Here is a 22,552-nt window from a genome sequence, read left to right on the forward strand (position 1 = left end):
GGCATGGATTAGAAAGCCTACGGCAGGATAACCCAATTATGGATAAAAGAATGTCTGAGGGTGTATAAAATTCCTGTCAAGAATAGCAATTTACTGAGAACTGCATTGAAGACATAGAAACTATAATCGATAGCTGATGAACAATATATAACTGGGGAAAAAATTCTAAGACTTATCTTTAAAAGAGTTTCCCTATTTACTTTTCTATCTATCCCTGATGCACTGAAACAATATACTAAGAAACATCCAAGTTGAATTCTAATTCAATAACACAGAAAACAGAATCAACCAACTAATGTACATGATTGCCCCATTTTTTTCAAAAACCAAAAACTAGCGAGCTAATAAATACAATCAGAATATGCAGAATATATATCCGAATCGACTTCAGAGTAGGAAACGTAACCCCTGCCTATTATATGCATAGTAAAATGAGAAACAACGAATGCCATTGATTGAACTACACAATAGAGATGAATGCAATAATTGAACATGACACCTACAAATGTTTGGGAGTTCGTTAAGCAGACACCATAAAAGCAATATGAATAGAAGAGGACATTGGAAATAAATCCATCAGCAGACAACGAAACCTCCTACACAGTATCCCACATATTAGAAACCTAAAGTATATAGGAGAAATACATAAGCAGTACCCTAAGTAAAATATTTATAGGGTGGACCAAAAAATATTGAGACGTCTAAACCAGAAAAAAAACACAGGAAACGTTTGATATTGCACAAATCACTATACCCCAAGGCTAATTCTGATAGTGTCTACGTGTAAATTAAGAACATTGACTGAGGATTAGTTAGTATAAAATATTATGAATGGCATGCAATATGTATTAAAATACATAATGTAGAACATCCAAAGTATAATTACAGCAAGAATAAAACATAGTGAAAAAAATTACAAATTCAGAAACAGAAAGACAAAGGTGAAGACAAAAATATAAAAATAAGAAGAACTTCGTAGAGTGCGCCGTTCCCGGTGACCAGAGTATGACTACAAGTGAACCAGAGAAACGTATCAAATATACAGAATTGAATTGCGATCTGAAAATGTTATGGAAGATGAATAAAAAATGAGGAACATCACTGTTCGTAGTAGCACTAAAACACTCCCGAAAACTTTGAAAAAGATTAGGCGATTTCGGAATAAAAAGAAATGCACAGAAGATAGAGCGGAAAAGAATAACACACCCTGCTGAAAAATTAATGAACACCCTTGAATACTGAGATAAATACACATGAGTTACATGAGTAAACCAGACTTATAAGCCCTGTGTACCATTTTATTGTAGGCCAATATTTTTTTTTAATATTGAAATCGCTATAAAACACAGCAAAGTGAAATTTAGTAGACTTGAAGAGCTTAAGAAGGTGCTGTATATACCTGAATGCTGTGGAATCTAAAACATATTTTCAAAGATATGCTTATTTTTCTATATCTGGTAATTTTAAGTGGGCATTACTTTATTTCAAGTGTCTAAAAATATATGCTTTCGGCAATAAAATAATGTTCTAACTTCATATTTCTATTTTTATGAAATAAAGAACATATCTGGTAATATAAACCAATATCCAGAACGAATTTCACGTTATTTTTTTTAAATGTTATCATATGAAATATTTATTCATCAACATAACTCTCAATACGACTAAATAAATTTTAGTAGTCTCTTTTCAAATGATGATGTCAATCAGCGGTTTTGAGGTGATGTGATGCAATAGAAAGGTATAAATCTTCCTCCAAAGTTCATTCTTTACCCAAAACTTTAATTTTTATTATTAAACAGATCTGCTCAATTAGGTTTGTATCTCGAGAACAAGGTGGGCATGTCATCAAATTTTCTTAACTAATGCGTAATAACTTAATGTAGATTGTCGTAGCTTTTGCTTAGGGTTATGGCGCAAAATCGTGCATAAAAATACAATTTGCGGTGACGCTCCAATGGAAGGTCATCAAGCCATACTGGCAACTGCTCATTAAAAAAATAAAATATAATACATGCTTGTCAGTGTATCACTTCTGTAACTCGAAATATGCAATTAGTTCAGCTCAGATTATTGCAATCAAAATTGTGACATCTCCACCTCCCTATTGACGACAGAATCGATGAGGAGCAAGGAATCCAAGAGGAAATCAAACTTTCGATCAGCCATCAATCAAAGGTTGTTCTGGCCTCATCGATTAAAAGGATATTTTCAAAGCTGGTTTCTATGTATGTCTGAGCATACACCAAATGTTTTTCTTCATGAGTGTCGTTTAAAGAAGTCTTGCCATGGACTTGACAATGACGGTATTCCAGTTTTGCCATATAACATCACTGTTGCTGACAGCTGCTTGATCAGTTGACGGCGAATTTTTCTAACAGCCCGAGTAGAAACTGACTTTCGTCTGTTCTTTTCCTTCCTTGATTTGGTGCTTGGATTTTCAAAGAATCAAGACAATGGTCTTCGACCTCCTTCAAGCTGCCTGGCTAGCTCTACGACAGATAAACCTTGTGCAAGCCCTGCAACAACAGATTCTTTATCACAAATTGACTCTTTGTAGGCATTTCAGGAGACGGGCAATAAAGTGATACACATTCACACTTACCAGAAAATATAGAAACCAGCATAACTCAATAAATAGTTGTTCAAATTACACAAAAGCTACGCAAATACAGCATCATATTATGCTTTTCCAGTGTAACAAAATTAACTTGTCTGCATTTCATAGCAATTAGCAAATTAATATATATATATATATATATATATATATATATATATATATATATATGTATATATGTATATATAAAAGCGAAAATGTGTGTGTGTGTTCGCTTTTTGTGTATGTTCCAAGAATGCCCTTTTTTCTGAGAAGCGGTTGGACGGCTCACAATATCTTAAAACTTTTATATCACATATAAATCATAAAATCTACGAGTTAACAACTGAGGTCGCCTGTCTATTTAATTTGCTCGACTTTGGGAGGATAAATATTCAACGGTTTTCGCTCGCCGCATGTGGATTAGGCTTTTTCCTATAATAAAAGCGACACTAATTCTGGCGGAATTTTTCCAGTCGCGATCGCCGGAAATGTCCGAAAGCAATCATATTTGATTAATATGGAAATGTTTTCCTTATATACGACAATTGCTATTCAATTTGGACAATTGGCAGCTGGTCCCCCTACACCTTGGGAAAGTAAAAATAAAAAAGCGTTTCCGCAGTGATTGAAATTCTACCCTACAATCAAAGTTTACCTTTATTAAGTCATTAAAACGTTCCCCTGCCAATTATATATACTTAAATAAATTCAAACGTTTTCCCGTTAGTATTTCACGGTGGCCCAATGGTTAACATCGCACGTTTTTTTTTAATACTTTTATTTCCAAATTTGCCTCAAGGGTTCGGGTTCGATCCTCATACTTACCTACAAAAACCTTTATTTTATTTTAACCCCTCCCCCGGAGTTTTGATTTTCTCAAAACCACACACACCTCCAAACACCCGGATAACGCCGGGTGCCTCCGCTAGTCTATATATATATAAGCAAAAACTTTCGACACGAGTAACGGATATTCGCCAAATATGTATCATTTTAAAGTTCCAACCGACAAATATTAAAAAATGGCCAAAAAAATTCATTTCTTCATCCTAAAATCATCAGTTTTATACAGGAAGGGGTGTCAAAAATCGTTCCTTCATTTTCTCTGCTCCTGCTACTACGACAATGACGTCATGCTTGACATAGAATACGTTCGCGTTAGTTTCAACCACCTGCAAGTGTTTTTAAAGGTGTAATTTTATCCGTTATAAAGTGTATTCTCTTTTTCGTAAGGTTAACGTGTCGGGTTTTTTCCGCCTTAGCCTCGATGTTTCGGGGACGAGCCTGTCTTTCTACCTAAACTTTTTCCCCTCTTTTACACTTTTTTTCCTTTTTTTTACGTGTCCGCTGTTTTGCTTTGTATTGTTGTTTCCAATTATTTGTGAACATCGGGTTTTTTTTTATAATATTAAAACACGGGTCATCCTCTACTACATACGAACCCCACAAATACACGGGAAACTACGGGTAACCCGATAGTATATATATATATATATATATATATATATATATATATATATATATATATATATATATATATACATATATTGATCTACATTAAAGTGATATCCAGGGAGTAAAAACTGCTACAGATATAAAACAACAAAAAACACCATTTAGAATCATAACAGTGCAACTGTAATTGTAAGTCAACTATAGTATCCCGCCTCTCCCTCATGATCTCGCGGCACAACAAATAATCGGAAATGATCAACAAGGATGGGAAGACTGAGGAGAGAAACCACTAAGGAACCTCAACTTGATGAGGTCTAAAAACTCTGGGTCGGTGTGCGTCTTTTTAGCAACTCAGATTCTAGTGAACACCATTGGTTGCTACCAACGAAAAATTAATGGTAAACGGCTATTGCTTTGAATCATTCTAGTTAGCAAAACATATCGAAAGATCTAAAGTCTACTGGAACTGGAAGGTTATTGTTCTCCATAACAATCCAGTTTGTTCTCAAAGAGAATTCCTTTTTGATGTCATTTATGAATACTCCTAGTTAGGAACAATACTTATAACAAGTATTAACTATGAGCGATGAGAAAAAAAAAATCTACAAACGGGCAAGTACCTACTTTTCCGAAGGTGTATAAGGATACCAGACATATGAACACATACAGATATTTCAGAGTTCAAATAACAGTAATGAAGAGAACATTGAAAAATACTCAAGCCTAAAGGAAGTCTCGTAAAAACTAAATCGAATGACAAGTACTAATTAAAATGTATAATCGCATGGCCACTATCAGTATTAATATACCGTTAGCAATTCATAGGCGTTAACAAAATTTCAGGGCATTTCGATCAAAAGAACAAAATTCATTACTGTACATTATGGTGGTGCTTGACCCTACAAGAAAGAGAAAAGGGTGGAGAATAACGGTGTGTATAGAATAACGGATAGTATAGAATAAACAAAACAGAATTCCCCCCCAAAAAATGCTAAACACATGACTTGAAAATCCTAATCACTACAGTAAGGGATTCTGTACAAATGAACAAGGAAAAGTAAAATCGACAAACGAAACAATATGAAAGAAAACTTTTTTTCTGCATGGGCAATTCATAACGATGACAGCACATATGACTCACGAAAACACTTGGACATTCATACGAAAACGTAGAAAATGAATCACCGAGAAGTGTAACTTGCAACTGAATATCACGATGTACATAAGCAACTATGCAAAAATTCTTGCCTGTTCAAGAGGACGATTCCCGAGTCCAACAATATATCTGCGAAAGGAGGTTACCTTGTCCGAAACGCTGGAAAAATAACTATTAGAGTCCAAGGTGAACAAATTCTTTATGAGTCATCCTCTTAAGTAATCCTATTTACACTACTAAATATAGCCACATGTTCCCTTAAACACTGTGCCCTTATAAACTCTTGTCTTCGAGTGGCCTTGGGACCTGGATAAATGGTTATATTTTGTAAATAAACAAACATCAGTAAAAATAATAAAATCAATATTACCTAATATGTGTGTATTAAATCTGACATATTTTTACGCTATAAATAAAGCCGGTTTTAGTTTGGAATCTTGATTATAACTTGAAATTTTCTTGTTGGGCCATCATGCATAAGCATGTAAAGAAAGCATGTAAACATAAAATAGGTGCTGATATATGATTCTATGTTTGCATGGGTTATGAACATGTAAATAGATTGATGCGTTTACTCACGAGTGTATCAGCTTTTCTAAGATGATACTCTCAGCTTTTCGGCAAGATTATTGAAATCGATTGTGCATTCGAAGTGGAGCCTGTCATATGAATTAAAATCCTTAATCCTGACAATTATATTAAGATATTTGATCTTCAAAAATACGTGAATCAGAACAAGTAGGGAGATTATTAAATATTACAAAGTACCTCTGATAAGAACACCGACACGCTCATTGATAAAAATAATTACAGGTTCAGAAATTATTATTCTCCTCCTTCTTCTTCTTCTTCTTCTTCTTCTTCTTCTTCTTCTTCTTATTATTATTATTATTATTATTATTATTATTATTATTACTTCTCACTATAATTTTTCACAAAACACATTATCAAATAATTATCTTTGAGTACAAGACGTGGTTATCCCTGGAGTCTGAGCGAAAATAATTCTCCTCACATTTCCAGTACTCATCCTCTTTCGATAGCATTAATTAACGATATCTCTAAAACCGATTATCATTCATTCCTCATTAGTCGCCACCATTAAGCTTCACTAGTATATGGGTAGTAATAGGCGTCCTTAAAGTCCCAGGATTTTTGCAACCATCCAGGGAAAGTTTCTGTGCTTTATTTCTTCGGCTTATTTCGTGAGGGACAAGGTTATGGTGACAAAACGGGGCGGGGTGATTTCGCAGAGGTTCAACCTACAATTATGCGGTTTTATTTTTCATGATTCCATGTGGTATTTCTTTGTATTTTAGTTCTTTAGCAGTTTCTTTATGCCCAGGTAGCGCCTATAGATCACGTGCATTAGTCTACGACATCAAGAGTTGTCTTTAATATGTAAGCCGCTTTTATTGGTGTTATGTGTTGTATCTCCTCAGTCATTTTTTCGATAGTGTTGCCAGTGCTCGAATTGATATTGGTGTTATCTAAAAGGTCTTCACATTCCATATCACATTGAACTATTTGACCAGTTTTACGTATTTAGTCTGCTTCTCTCTGCCCTCGTGCTCTTACTCTCTGATCTGATTGGACGACAAAATTTACAATTCTGTAGGACTTTTGTTTAATGAAAATTATTAATTGGAATTAATTGGAAATGGTTTTGCTTTTTGTGTCCAATAGGATTCTGTGGATTCACTTTCCAAGTTCTGCAGCTGATGTGTGCTTCAACCATTGGTCAGTGTGGTCAAGGAACAGTTGGTTTCATAATTGCCATTGTACGACTTCTCTCAATTAATCCTTACATATACATCTTCTTTTTTTTCAGCTAGGTCGCTACATTCGCTTATTAGACTGTTTATTATTTTGTCTACTCGTCAACATAGTTAGTATATACTGTATTTATTTGTCTTGCCTATCCATGTTTGGGTGTGGCGTATTATAAGAAATTTATCTGTTAGTAGAGATGCATTTTCTCTATGTAGGTTTCCTTTTTTTTCATCAGTCTCATGTTTTGTTATACTGTCTCTTCTTTTTCCGTCTTGTTCATTTATCCCCTGTCTGTTGATGCGATAATTATTCTTCCGATCTTTTGCATAATGTATTTTTTTTCAAATATTGTCCGTGTCATGTTCACAGCCTTCTATTTCACCAAGACTTGTATTCCGATTTTCTTTTTAACATAGAGACAGCCTGTAGTATCGTTTTAGTTTAGTGCGTAGTTGATACTCATGGATATCCTGATATTTTCATTAGCTAGACTAAGATCTACTTGAGTCAACCTAACACAGAATCCGGAGTATCTTACGAGTGATTTATATCATTTGATTTTGTTTTTAATATACTTTGGTTTCAAAGAGGTTCCTTGTCTTTCTGAGGGCTTCCTTTCCAATTTACTCTTTCATTTCTGTGGGTTTTTTTTTCAAGGAATCTGTGATCTTTTTCATGTTCACCTAGTTCTCTAATCTCTGTTCGTTAAAGTAGTTCCATGTCTTCCGTTTTCCCAAGTTTTCCTTTCTTATGATTAACAGTGCGCATTTTCAACTCCGAGTCCTATTCAGATACCCGGGTTGAATAATCTGAATTTGTTTATTAGGGTATCTTGTCCCTGTTTTTTTTTTTTTTTTGAAACAGTCTGACCTTGATGACGTGCATGAGGCGAGTCATTTTTTCATCTGTATTAATGGCGTAGTATCAAGCATAGCACACGTTTTTAATATATTGTTAAGATACATCATAGCTATGATAAATATTAGAGCTGACATCGAATAATATAGGAAGATAACTCTTTATACTTTAATATCAATACGGATTATAAATCAGCTTTCAGTTGAACTCTAAATGCTTTCATAGCATATTCTATCATATTGATAATATTGCCTGATAGTTTATACCTTCACAAGCATTCTATGAACGATACTTGAGGAATCCTATTGTACGTGTTATTGTAGTCTACCAGAGGTATATTCTTTTCTCTACTTTTTACTTCTTGCGGGATCTGTTGATCTATGTATATTAGGTCGTGCATTTCATTTTCCCTTTTTTTATTCCTCAGGGAGTAGTCTGCGATTGTAAAGAGAGTATTAAATTTGTCTCCTCAATTGTGCTCTTGGTATTTTCTATATTGTAAAACACATATTACAGGTGTGTATTTGTGTGTGGATGGTACGTCAAATTGTATTTTCGAACAAGTGTGCTTCTATCGTTTTGCATATATTCTGACATGTTTGCTTCTTCGATGCTTTTTTTCTAGGTTTGGATTTGGTCCTTCCTGAAATTTTGAACTTTTATGCGTGTATTCCGTTGTCATCTGATGTACTCAACTTTGCAGTTTGTCGTAGAGTTTTCTTGGGGATAAATCGTTGAGTTTAATAAACAACAACAACAAAAACAACAACAACAACAATAATAATAATTATAATAATAATAATAATAATAATAAGAAGAAGAAGAAGAAGAAGAAGAAGAAGAAGAAGAAGAAGAATTGTTGTGGAGACCCCCACTAATTAGCATACGTGGGTGAACAAGATGCAGATAAAGGTATGAAGTCAGCAAGACCGGAGAGCTGTGTTCGAACGCCGGATAGGCAAGACGCATGTGCCGGTTGCTCCATGAAAGACTTTATAACGCCCTCTGCCGGGCAATCTTCCAACTGCAGTACAACTGCACCTTTGTAAATATGTATTATCTTTTCGTCTTAATATATTTGTTTTACCTTACTGTCTGCGTGCGTGTTGTTATTGATACAGACACAACAACAACAACAACAACAATAATAATAATAATAATAATAATAATAATAATTATTATTATTATTATTATTATTATTATTTTATCATGCTTATCAACGTAATCAATCAACTAGTAGGAGTACATCTGTGAGAAAATAATTGTACTCATGGGAATAGTTCCAATCACTCCATCGGATTACAAAGTTTACTTTGTAGTCATTTAAGCCAGGAAGATAGTTCTCAGTATTAAAATGTTTATATATTATGAATACTTTCTAATCAGATTCTCAAGTGTACAGAACATCCACTAGATTCAAGAGAATCTTCAGAGAACATATCATATATATTGATCAAATGAAAATGTGCAATCTTCTCGCATGACAATGACCAACAATGCGCATCAAATATCACGATACAGAAGTAAAATGAAATTGCGTGTGGATGTATATATCTTACACAATTCTCCTTGGAGCTTTCTGTCATAGAACAATTTTATTTAGCATAGTCTACATCCGGGCTATACATTTGTAGATAGTATTGAATCTGGCTACCTGGAATAGCATGTTAATTCAATATATAATCTAGTTTCTTCATAAGAAAATCCAGTGAGTGTAATGTTTTGTACTTTATCTATGCAATTTTATATTTATTAGTAAACACGGTTTTAATAAATAATTGACCCTACTTTCTAACTAAACACACCCAGCCACACGATCTAATTTCTTGTATCATAAAAATATCTAGTCTCATTTCACATAAGTCTTCAAAATCAATTTTTGTACATTTTATAATTTCTTTTAAATATTTGTATGGACGGAACTAATGTCTTGACTACTCTTGCGATTTCTGTGAACTAATTTATAAATTTTCGTGCATAAACGTTTGAGAAGATTTATTTTTTGTCCATTGGTTTCTCACTTATTGCTTCCCAAATTCCGATTTATTCTTTATTCGAAAAATATCCCAATATTTCAATATGCGTGATCGTTTGATTCACAATTTTCGATTTCTCTTTTTATGTAAAAATGACAAATGTCAATGAATAAATAAAATCAATAACCTTTTGCAAACCTTGATTTTTACGTACATGACAATACTAGTCAAATATTAGTTGGAAGAACATCGAATGAATTTTCATAAATTATTCTCTAAAATAAACTACTCTATATAAACTTATTCCACTAAAACTCGGTTTATTTTATTAGCGTGATTGCCATTTTTGCCGGGTCTGTTAGATAACCGCATTCGTAAATATCTGTTCAACACTTTCAATTCACAGGTATTTTAATGTCTGTTGTCATAGAAAAATAAAGCACCACGACGTTGATTTTCTTTTTTTTATATTACATTTTCACCCCAAACAAGGCACATTGCCACATTGGTGTAGGGGGCTACTATCAGGGGCAGCAACTACTGGGAAACTATGTAGGGATTTGGGCAGCAAGATATCGGTGCACGTTGCACTTGAACTTCTGCATGTCAGTACAGTTAGGGAAACAGGAACCTGGAATGGAATTTAAGAGTCTAGCGGTTCTGAGGAAAAAAATACTGGAGTAGAAAGATATTTTACATCCAGGGATCTCTACTGTGTGGGGATGGGATTTAGCTGCTTGTCGGGTTTGTCGAGGGTTTCTACGTCGTGGGGGCACAAGTGTTTGCAGTTCGTCAGTGCATTCACCATTAAAATACTTGTAGAAAAGGCAGAGGGATGCAACGTTTCGTCGATGGGACAGAGGCTGAAGCTTAGATGCCAGTTCAGGGCCTATCAGATTGGCGACTCTTTTTTTAACCTCGTCAAGGAGCGAGAGACTAGTAGCAGGTGCACCAGCCAAAATGTGACAACAATACTCCAGACCTGGATAACTGGTGGCCTTATAGAGGTACAGGATACTTTCAGGTGTCAGTAGTTTTCTAGCACGGTAGAGAGAGCGTACCTTTTTCTCAGCGGCCCTGGCAATGTTTTCAAAATAATTGTTCCAGCTCATGTTTCCTGTGAACATTAGGCCAAGCAGTTTGAAAGATGTACTCTCAGACAGGGAGTCACTGGCCATTGCTATTGGTGGCAGAGAAGTTTCCTTATAATTATTGAAGGAAACCAGTTTATTCTTGGCAGCATTGAATGTGACCATCCGTTTATGTCCCCATTCCACTACAGATTGGAGGTCATCCTCTAGTGTTTTGCCATTCCTTTAAGTATGTGTTCATTTGTTTTCCTGTCATACCTGCTATAGAGGGTAGTGTCCTAAGCATATTCCCATCTCAGAGGCAGTTTTGTTGGGGAGGTCATTAATAAATATCAGGAACAATAAGGTCCAAGAATAGACCCTTGAGGCACTCCCGCATTTGTATCACACTGTTTAGATGTTCGACCGTCGAGGACAACCTGGATTTTTCTCTTATCTAAGAAGGATTTAATTATGTTAAGTATTCTACCAGTGATACCGTATGATCTAATTTTCCTGAGGATACCCTTGTGCCATACCCTGTCAAAAGCCTTAGATATATCTAGAGCTACCGCTCTGCCCTCCCCCGCTTTGTCCAGTGAATGGTATATACGTTCAGAGATTACAGTGAGGATGTCAGCTATGGAACGGGCTTGTCTAAATCTATATTGTTTGTCATTCAGAAGTTTAGCATCTGTAAGGTGCCGGACTAGAGCATGGTGTATTATGATCTCAAATATTTTAGCGAAAAGTGGGAGGAGGCTAATGGGGCGATATTTTGGTGGGTCAGTTTTTTCGCTAGAATTCTCGAATATTGGTACTACAGAAGCAGTTTTCCAACAGCCCGGAAAGCATGATTCATTAAGGCATTTGTTGTAGAGTTTGGAGAGAACTGGAGCTACTCCGATTGAGCACCTTTTTAATAGCACAGCTGGGATGAGATTAGGTCCACATGCTTTTGAAGTGTCAATATTTTTTATGATAGCATGTACCTCAGCAGGCATGATTTTTAGATTGTCAAGCCTGGCGTCTGTCCGCAAAGGATAAGTCACGCAGGGAGTGGTTGGAAGGGTCCAGTGTGGAGTTCGAGGCAAACCGGCTGACAAGCATATAAGCCTTGTCGTTTGCTGAGCAAACTACCTCGTGATTGTTGGTTAGCGGGTGAATTGTTGATGGCCCATTATTTACTACACTGTTATAGATTTTCCAGAAGTCACGATTTCCTAATTTTTGTACTTCGAAATAGCGACAGCCAAGAGAGAAGTTACTGAAACCACTAAAAGTAGTGGTTTCAGTAACTTCTCTCTTGGCTGTCGCTATTTCTTTCTTAACGTTACTTCTAGCTTCTATATACTTCTGTTTGTTTGAACTGGACTTATGTCGGTTAAATCTGCGGTATGCATGCTGCCTTTGAGCAATGGAAGTTGCGCAAGTCGAAGTAAACCATTGGGGAGAGTGGAGATTGCTACAAAATTTCCGCATGGGGACATGTGCTTCCATTGCTGTTTTGAACCGTTTAGTGGTCTCATTTGCGCATTGTTCAGCAGGAAGAGAAAGAATATTTCCCCATGGGGCATCTCTGATAAGATCTCTGATGGCTTCCCAGTCAGACTTTTTATAATATCTCGTTGTTTGGAGCACTGGCCCTTCAGTTTTAGTCAAGGATTTAGGGCGATTTCTGCCATTATCACTGCATGGTCAGCGTTCTCGAGTGGATTGTCAGCATTTGTTGTACAATCCTCGAGAACTGTAGTCAGAAACAGATCTAGAAGTGATGCTTGTTGTTCTTTGAGCAATGGAAGTTGCGCAAGTCGAAGTAAACCATTGGGGAGAGTGGGGCTTGCTACAAAATTTCCGCATGGGGACATGTGCTTCCATTGCTGTTTTGAACCGTTTAGTGGTCTCATTTGCGCACTGTTCAGCAGGAAGAGAAAGAATATTCCCCCATGGGGCATCTCTGATAAGATCTCTGATGGCTTCCCAGTCAGACTTTTTATAATATCTCGTTGTTTGGAGCACTGGCCCTTCAGTTTTATTCAAGAATTTAGGGCGATTTCTGCCATTATCACTGGATGGTCAGCGTTCCCGAGTGGATTGTCAGCATTTGTTGTACAATCCTCGAGAACTGTAGTCAGAAACAGATCTAGAAGTGATGCTTGTTGTTCTTGCTGGTCAGGGAAACGGTTTGGAAACGTTACCATATGCTATAGGGAGTGAGCTATAGCAAAACTATGTGTTGTACTGCCCGCTGCATCTGTCTGAGAAGAGAATCCAAGTCAGTTATTGTGGTGAACATTAAAGTCGCCAAATACAGTTTTTACGGTGAACATTAAAGTCACCAAATGCATCTTCTTGTGCGCTAGTGTCGAGGGAGAGTATACATGACACTTCGGGACTAGGGTAATCATATATATACATACATTTACACACAAACACTGGGAATAATGGAAAAGCAAACTCCTTTATAAGTTCCCTTAAATTTCTCCAGCATTAAGTAGGAGAATCAGACGGGTTGTTATGAATGACAGGACTTTCTCCTAGTCAAATTAACGCGCTTACAATGCAAACCACACATTGCTGGATTGAAGATGGACGAAAAAAATTTGCTAGAAAATGGACACAGCTATTTATAATAACTTTGTTCACATTACATGTATTGTGATAAATATATAAAATGTGTGGGTTTTAAATTAATGTGGCAATATACATTTTTGATACTGAAAATATAATTAAAATGCTCATTTCATTTAATTAACCAGCACTAAGTTAACCTTTTTTACTTGACAGCTCCTACCTTTCTTTGTAACAAAGCACGGCAACTCTGATGGTACTGAGCATTGTTTTGCCGCAATGTATCTTCAATACCATCACCTTCATCGAACCTAGCAGGATTAATAATCATGGGCATCTGACAGAGTTCTTGAAAAGAGGAATATTTGTAGCCAGCATTGCCTATCATTCTGATTTACTGCGACCTGGAATGAGACTACTGAGATCCTCTCCGGTGTTCTCTGTCTGACATAGGCAGTATTTGCTCAAATCAAACTGAGTACTCGTGCACTTATTGATCCGTGCTGAAATAATAACGTTCTTATTTAAAAAGTCATTCTTAACATGGGAAGAAGAGGGTATTTTGTAACTATTCTGGACTTTCGCCTAACAATTTAATAAACAAAAATTAAACTTAAGCAGACAAGGAACAGTACAGAAGCAATAACATTATTTAGAATACAATTGAATAAAAAAAAACTTTAATTAAACTTGGAAATACGATTTAAAAAATAGTACGGATCGGTAAGTGTATTAGGACCATAAATGTGTCTAATTCTTAATTTCTTATGTTATTGGAAAAAAAAAGTTAAATATGAGGAATTACTCCACCTTCGAAAATTCCTTTAAAATTACCACTCCTATAGGTTTTCGGGTTCGCTGAAAACGAAAATAACCTTTATAATTAAGGCAAACGAGTAGTTTCCAAGATATAAAGAAATGTTAGTTTAAAAAAGTTAAGGATCACTTTTCCATAATAATTTAACGTAAAATGATCACCCACTTTGTGGCCACGATTTTTGGGGTGGGGGCTTTCTTTCTATCCTTGGAAAATCCTTTAACATACCCTGCTTAAATTGGTTGGAGAGGCGGGGGGTCGGTCGCCAAACATACCCCCCACACACACAGAAAAATGCCCCCCTCTCAGGTGGCCAGAAAGTGGGGGCTCATTATAAGTTAAATTTAAATTGAAAAGTGATCACCCACTTTTCCAAAAAGTAATTTCTTCATATCATGAAAACTTTCTTTTTGCGAGGGAAACGGTTTGCAGATTCGTTTTTAGTACACTGAAATCTACAATAAACTATTACGTTATATATGAACATGAGACGGGCCTTAAAGTAAAATAATACCGGATTTTTGTGGCAGATTTGCGATTTAGTTGTATAATATCCCCAAACCAGGTAATCACTAAAAGGGACTCTTAAAAGTCGTTACCTGTATCGATCAAAATTTAAAACCACTCATTATATGTCAGACTACATCACAGTAACATATATTGAGTGAGTTCCTAACAGTATTTTGTATAGTTTTTTAGTTTAAACTCATTTTCCCAAAATTTCCCCAAACTTAACGTGTTCGATACAGTCTGCCGCCATTTGTATTTTTCAAATATACCGATAAACACTGCATGTTTTCGAACTGATTAAACATTATACATTACATAAAAACACTACAATCTTATCCAGTTAGGTAGAACATTTACTTTTCTTGTCTTTGATAACATTTATTTGTTATATATTCATTTTTTGGCAACTTCTGTTAATACAAACCCTTTTCATTTAATGTAACGTTTAGTCAGCTCGAAAAACAGTGTTTATCGGTGTATTTGAATGATAACAATGGTGGCGGGCACTGTTGATTATTTTAAGTTTGAGAAAGTGAGTTTAAACTAAAAAAACTATATAAAATATGTCACAAACCCACCGATTATGTCAGCCTATGTCATGGTAACATATTCGGTGGGTTTTTGACACAGTATTGTATAGTTTTTAGTTTTAAACTTAATTTCCCAAACTTAACGTATTCAACAGTCTGCAACTATTTCTGTTTTTCCAGCCGATTAAACATTTTACCTTACATAAAAACACTACACAATTATCCAGTTGGGTAGAAATGTAACTTAACTTACCTTTGCTTTCATTTGTTTTTGGACAACTTTTTCGCATCTGTGTATAGTAACCCCCCATCACTCAAATATTAATTACTAACTCACATGTTTGTATACAGAAAAAAAAACATTTAGCGTTCCAACTAGCTTTATCCACTGATTGTTGGTCGAGCCCAAGCCATGATTGACGGTAATCCTGAGGATCAGGATCCAATTCTGCAAGAGTACCATTTTTTTCATTTTTCTTTTAGAGTGGATTGCTGTATTAAGAATATAAGAAACATGCATTTTCTCTTTTTATTAAAATTTCGCATTACACCAAATTGAGCCACAGCAACGCGTGGCAGGGAACATCTAATATATATATATATATATATATATATATATATATATATATATATATATATATAAAATGAACTCATTTTTCCCTTGTGAGTTTGACCTTAATAGAATTAAACATCACGGCATTACATGCAAATGTAACGCGCCCAAAATTCAACACAGGATCTGAGGTCTTGATATTCGTACATTTCTATATTTTTTCCAGTGAAAGTTCACTGCCACAATCAGTTAGAATCAATGGAAGTTGTAAAATCTGTTCTCTCTATTCGATTCATATTCCGCTCACGACCACTTAACACCGCTGCGGATACGCCCACAGAGGAATATACGAGGAACACCGGTTTGAGTTCTTAGTTGTTTAAAAAATATTGATTGGAATTTTTCCGTCGGGTTAACGCGACTTTAAATTCAATCAATTATCTGGGTTACTTGTGCCATTTTATAAATTTCTTTTTCTTTTGCCCCTTTTTTTTTCTCCCTTTATATTTTGCTCTTTTTGTAGAGGGTGGGGGTTGCGATTAGAAGAATTACTTAAACGAATCGAACTAACATTGGAGTCCAGTTTTTACAAGAAACTTTAACAGTCAGCCGTCATCGTTCTTCAAATCAGCAGGGATTAATCGCTTTAATATTTTATTTACTGGCTTTAAACTTCTACGTGATACTAAGGATGGAGATCTGACTTCCTATTGTCGGATTAGTTACTTATTAATTATTTATTTCTTTACATTGCATTTCTTAGAGTTTCCTTAGCACAATTACTACTACGCTCTCGATATTGGAATCGAACGACTTTCAATTATTTAAAAGCGACAACAAAGAAAACAATACACAAAAGGAAACCAAAAGAAACCAAAACAAACAAACATTTAAAAAATAAAAGAAAACACGATGAGTTTTCTGGTTTTATTTATTCATTTTTTCCTTTTCATTGAGACAAACAAAAAAGATAAAATAATAAAATCTAATAAACATATTTTCGTTATACATGGCAAGTTTTATTTTATTGGAATTTTGTTTTTCCATTGAAAAAAAATAGATTTAAATAAACATATTTGCATTTTACGCGGTAACCTTTTGTTTGTTTTTTCCTTTTTCTCCTTTGGTATTTTTCACGTTCGTTTTATTTTTTATTCCTTTCAATTTTACACGTCATATTTTAGCTAAACCAGGGCGGGGCCATCTATGAATATAAAAGCTAAAATGTATGTGTGGGGGGATCCTTCACACTAAACTCGGCCTCTTCCGGCAACTATGATAATGACGTTAAGTTTGACCTAGAAAACAGTGACATTAGTTTCAACCACATGCAAGTGTTTTTAAAGAGTTATTTTTTCCGTTCGCAATTCTGTGTCTCTTTGGATTAGAAGTAACGGGTCAGGCATTTGTTTTCCGTCTTAGCCTTGATACATTCGGGTTCGAGCCGGTCTTTCTACTTTAACCTATTTTCCTATTTTACACCTTTTTCATTTTGTTACGTTTGGTCGCGGCTTTGCTTTGTTTTGGTTTTTCCACTTTTTTATAACATCGTGTTTTTTGTATAATATTATAACAGGACCCCCCTCCTACATACACACCTTCAAAAATCCGGGAAACGCAGGGTACCCCACCGCTAGTTTATAATAAGGGATACGCAATTTTCCCCCGTCTGGACAAAGCTACGTTTGGTTGACAACAACGGATGGCACATAAAAATTACTATATTTCTGTCATTTGCTATTACGTTATCTAGCTATAGACCACAATTACATACATTATTTCGCAATTAAAAAAAAACAATTACATTTAGTCCGAGTAGCGCCATTATAATCACTGCCCTAACCTAAAGAGAAAGTAGCAGAAATTGCACCCTCACTTTACCGACTACTCTTACGACACCGTTCTACACCGATTTCTGTTATACTATTTTGTTACTTTCCTGTGAGTAAACCATCATTAACCGACTACAGATTTCCGACACAAACACACACTATTGCACCTCAAATCCAACAAAAAATAGTATTTCTCCCTTTTTAATATCTAGCACTGCTGATTGTGTGAGAGGTATTCATGTTTCAACTCCAACATTCGGTTATTCGATCGAAAAAGATTATAAAAATATTAAAAATGTTTTTCATATATAATTATTTAATCGCTGGATAGAAATGTTGAAACCCGTTATTTCTTTTTACTGTAGAAAGGTGTTTTTATGACGGAATAAAATTTACCCGTGTACTTATTTGTCGGATTTTGTTTTTATTTATTTATTTTTACATTTGTTTATTTATTTACTTAAGATACCGTGGCAGACACTCATGAAAAAGAAATGATTCACAATTATATTACATTATTGTAGGACATATACCGATATTGTAAATCGCTTTTACTAACATATTATTACGGACACAGGAGATAAACCATCGTTTCATTTTCTTTTTTTTAATTAAAACTGTTTCAGTTACCTTACATAAGTACAATTTAATAACGTTACTATTGCGCATCTTAGGTTGTGATTTTTTTTTGTTTTACTGTTTGTGTCTGCAAAGTTATTTCTGTATTTTCCTTACGACTTGCCCTCCCGTATTATAAAATCCCAAACCTTGTCATGGTAACAACGGATTTTAAAATAAACACCCACACCTCCCTGTGTTACAAACAACTTCTAAGGTTGGGGGTTCCTCCAAAAGCCGTTCTTTATATAAGGATGCGAGGATTGTTTATAATACGTTGGCACAATGATACTTTACATTTTCCTTTATTTTTTTATTAAAATCATTACTTTACTTTTTCCTTTTCTTACTATATTTAACGTCTGTTTCCTCGCGTTTCCTTTTGCTCAATCGGTATAATCCGGCCCTTTTCGCCGTTCGCCGGGCGTTACACACAGAATCCTCGAATAGAAACTATGTAAAACTGGAGAAGTACAGAAGTTTGACAATGAGTACAAGTTCATTTCTTTATTATAAGTCGTTGAACAATACAAAGTATAATTTTGGGTGCTCATGTATTCTTAGTACTGTGCTAACATAATATTGTTTGTATTTACAAAGAAATTTTGACCTTCGGGATGGGAGGGTGGTCTTTCAATATTTAAATATAAACGAGAAACCTGAATTAAACCTGAAAACACTATTTACAATTACCTTAAGTGCTTACAAATTAACTAAGAGTAATATACTAACTTGTAACGAATTAAAAAAATTTTGACGACTGTTCTATCACTTATAAATTATTAACCAGGTTCAGTCCCAGAAAAAAAAAACTTTCCATAAAAATCCCATTCTTTGAGCCCCCTAGCGCCGCTCTAAAGCTTTTAGTTTCGGAACAGATAGAGCTTGAAAATATCGAGACAGGCAGACAGTAAGCCAGAAATAGATATCTTACTAGCGAGGAGAGCGCCCGGTTTTACCTCGGTCGTAAATACGCTTAAATAGGATATTTTAATTCGTCCAAAGCTCTTACATTCGTATATTATATAGTCATGATTTGAAAGGAAAAAAATATTTAGGTGCTATTACCAAGAATCGAAACCGAAAACAGCATTAGAGCGTTTAAAGCTAATAACATTACTATTGTGCCAACTTGATACGCATATTAACTGATTAAAAATAAAACATTTGAAATAAAGCACGGTGGATGTAAAAAAATGTCCAACGTTTTTATCGATTTCGACCAATCTTTCACCATTTAAAAACATTTAATCAGCTAAAATCTCATAAGAGAACGGTCGTAAAAAATCCAATAATTTGAGGTCCCTAGCGCTGCTCTGCGTCTTTTTTGTTTTAAAAATATTGAGGCCAACAATCAGACATAGAGCTTTTATATATTAGATTATATTGACCATGGTGTTAACGTATGAGGACAAAAAATAGGAATGTAAGAAGATCCAGAAAGAATGGAGCTGGTTGCAAGTCGAATGTTAAACAAAGATCGATTGCATTACATGCAAATCATATTCTGGAATACCCATTCGTAAAATTATCATTAGAATCGCATATACATATATATATATATATATATATATATATATATATATATATATATATATATATATATATATACAATTTGCGTCAAATGTTCTGCCGCGTTAGTGCTAGACTTGGAACCTTAAACGAAGTTAGTTTAGGGCAGAAACACAAATAATGGGATTAGAATTATATATGTTATCTCATATTAAAATTAATGTAAGATATTGACCGGGCAATGACAAAATGTGTGCTGGTCGACGATCATTGTGATCGTTATGAATATTTGCAGAACAGAATGTCAGAAAAATGTTATCATAGCGAAATAAATGTTTAAAGTTAAAATTATTTATGTCAAGATGTTTAAATAGAAAATATGTTAGAACACAACGAATAATTTTAAAAATAGCTTGACTTCTAGAGTCTGACACAACATGACGTAGACGTCACTTAATATGACCTGGGCTTAAAGATATAGTTTTAAAAACGCGTATCATTTTTAGTCAAGAATCTTGAGTCAAAGAGAGCTGCTGTAAAAATCTAAGTACAGTTATAATGCAATGCGTGTTTTGGCAGTAGTCTCTAATAGCCTCTAATTTGGAAAGCATCGTTAAAGAATATTGAATTTTTGTCAAATATTTCTTATAAGGCAAGAGTCCATACCTTTAAAATTTGACGGGCTATTAATTTTTTACTTGACTTAGTGTAAGCGCAATATTTTTAAACATATATTAGCGTTAGCTTTTGTTTGTGGTAAGACATTTGCTTATTAGGTTGAATTATTATTGAAAGTCAAAATTAATTAAAAAAGGCGAATACATCATCTTATGATTTTATTGAATTCTCTCAGTCTAGCTCTAGTAATATGTATGACATCTCTATATAACCCTATCTGAATAAACTAACATTAAAACGTCTGATTTTTCTAGATATAAACCTACTATATCTCTAACATATGCCGAGTTTGAGGCCCATAGGAATATCGACAATGTAATGTGCGTCCGTCTAGTTCGATGTCTGTTATCACATTTTACTCTGAGTCTACTGGAGGTAATTCCAATTCTATAGGCGACAGTTCAGAGTTTGTTTTTCACAAAGATTTGATGATGTTTATAGGGATTAGGGATGTTGACTATGTGTTATTATGTGAAATGTTAAAACATTCAGCCTCTGTTTATATCGAAGTTTAAGAAACCATTAGATTACGTATACATTGCCAAATGGCGAGAATTACATCTATAATTCATGGAAAAGAAATAATTTTAGTTATTTTTTTTATTTTACTTACTTAAACTTATCTGAGTTAGAAGGGTAAGTAAATCTAACGTCACAGAAGTTTTGTTTGCGAAAGTGTAAATATCGGGTGTCTGGGGTTGTAATTTCTGTATATTTTTGAATGCTCATTAATTTCAATAAAAATTTAGATTAAATATTTATATAATGTAAGGTGTTTGATTTTCCTAGAAAAGCGGTTATATGTGCGGTTTTTTTTCTTTTAGAAAATAATCTCATTACTCAGATATATCATGGTATTTCCACAGACATCTACCTGTATATCATACTAAAGTGTGATGCGGTTTAAGTCCATAGAATGTAAGCCGTTTATTTTTCAATGTTTAGATTTACTCCGCACATTTATGAGATCTGGATGGAGTAATTTATCAACGAAATTTTTAATGGGGATCAAATTAATATTTCATTTTCATGAATATGTTTTAAGATTAAAAAAACATATACAGTTATGCTCACGTAATAAACATCGGACTGTCTTTTTATGGTTTGGTTGGTTTAGTTTTTCTTTGTTTCCGAAGATAAATGGGGTATTCTTTGTTTAACCTATCGCGAAAGGAGTTCAAGCATTATAAATTTATCTATAGAAAGTTTTTCATGGAATTCATATCATAGTTGCACGCCTTCCAGCTTCCATTTTTCATGAAAATGTTTAAAGATTGAGCAAATATATGAACTTATGTTTAGTTAAAAACGCTCGAATCATTTATTTATTTTAAGATGGAGAGGTATTCCTTGTCAAACTATCGGAAAGGATGTTAAGCATAATTTTATATATCTAGTTTACAGTTATATATATATATATATATATATATATATATATATATAGAGAGAGAGAGAGAGAGAGAGAGAGAGAGAGAGAAAGAGAGAGAGAGAGAAAGAGAGAGATAATATGGCGAACGAGGAAAAGTCTCGTTGCCTAATTCGTAAGATTCTTCGGGTTCAGTTGAGCAACACGTTGGCGAGCGTTGTCATGGCGAAGAATTGTTCACTTCAGATTGAAAAATCACGGGCACTTACATTGGAGCCTTTGGTGCATCTGGTCAATATGCCGACAGTTCTTCTACGCCGTAATCGCTTGGCCCGGAGTGAAGAAGATTTGATGCATGAGACCGGTTACACATCACCAAAAAGTCACCATATTTTGTTCTTTTTTGGTGCATTTCGGCTTTGGGAAGTGTTTGGAATCTTCCCCGTTCCACCCACTTTGCAGAACTCACTACACAATCTTCTTGAGGAATTGCGCAGAAAAGGCGTAGGCGGCATTTCAAAACAACGTTTTCTTTTTATTATCGTTCAATTCATGCGGCAACCATTTATCCAACTTTTCACTACTCCTTTCACTTTAAACTGTGGAGTGATTTACCTCGAGTCCCAAATCAAATTATCGTGTGGTTTTGCGAGGATTGGCTCCAATTATGGCTTTTAA

Source organism: Euprymna scolopes, chromosome 9 (assembly GCF_053919585.1).
Source record: "Euprymna scolopes isolate OS-2025 chromosome 9, ASM5391958v1, whole genome shotgun sequence".
Classification (NCBI taxonomy): domain Eukaryota; kingdom Metazoa; phylum Mollusca; class Cephalopoda; order Sepiida; family Sepiolidae; genus Euprymna; species Euprymna scolopes.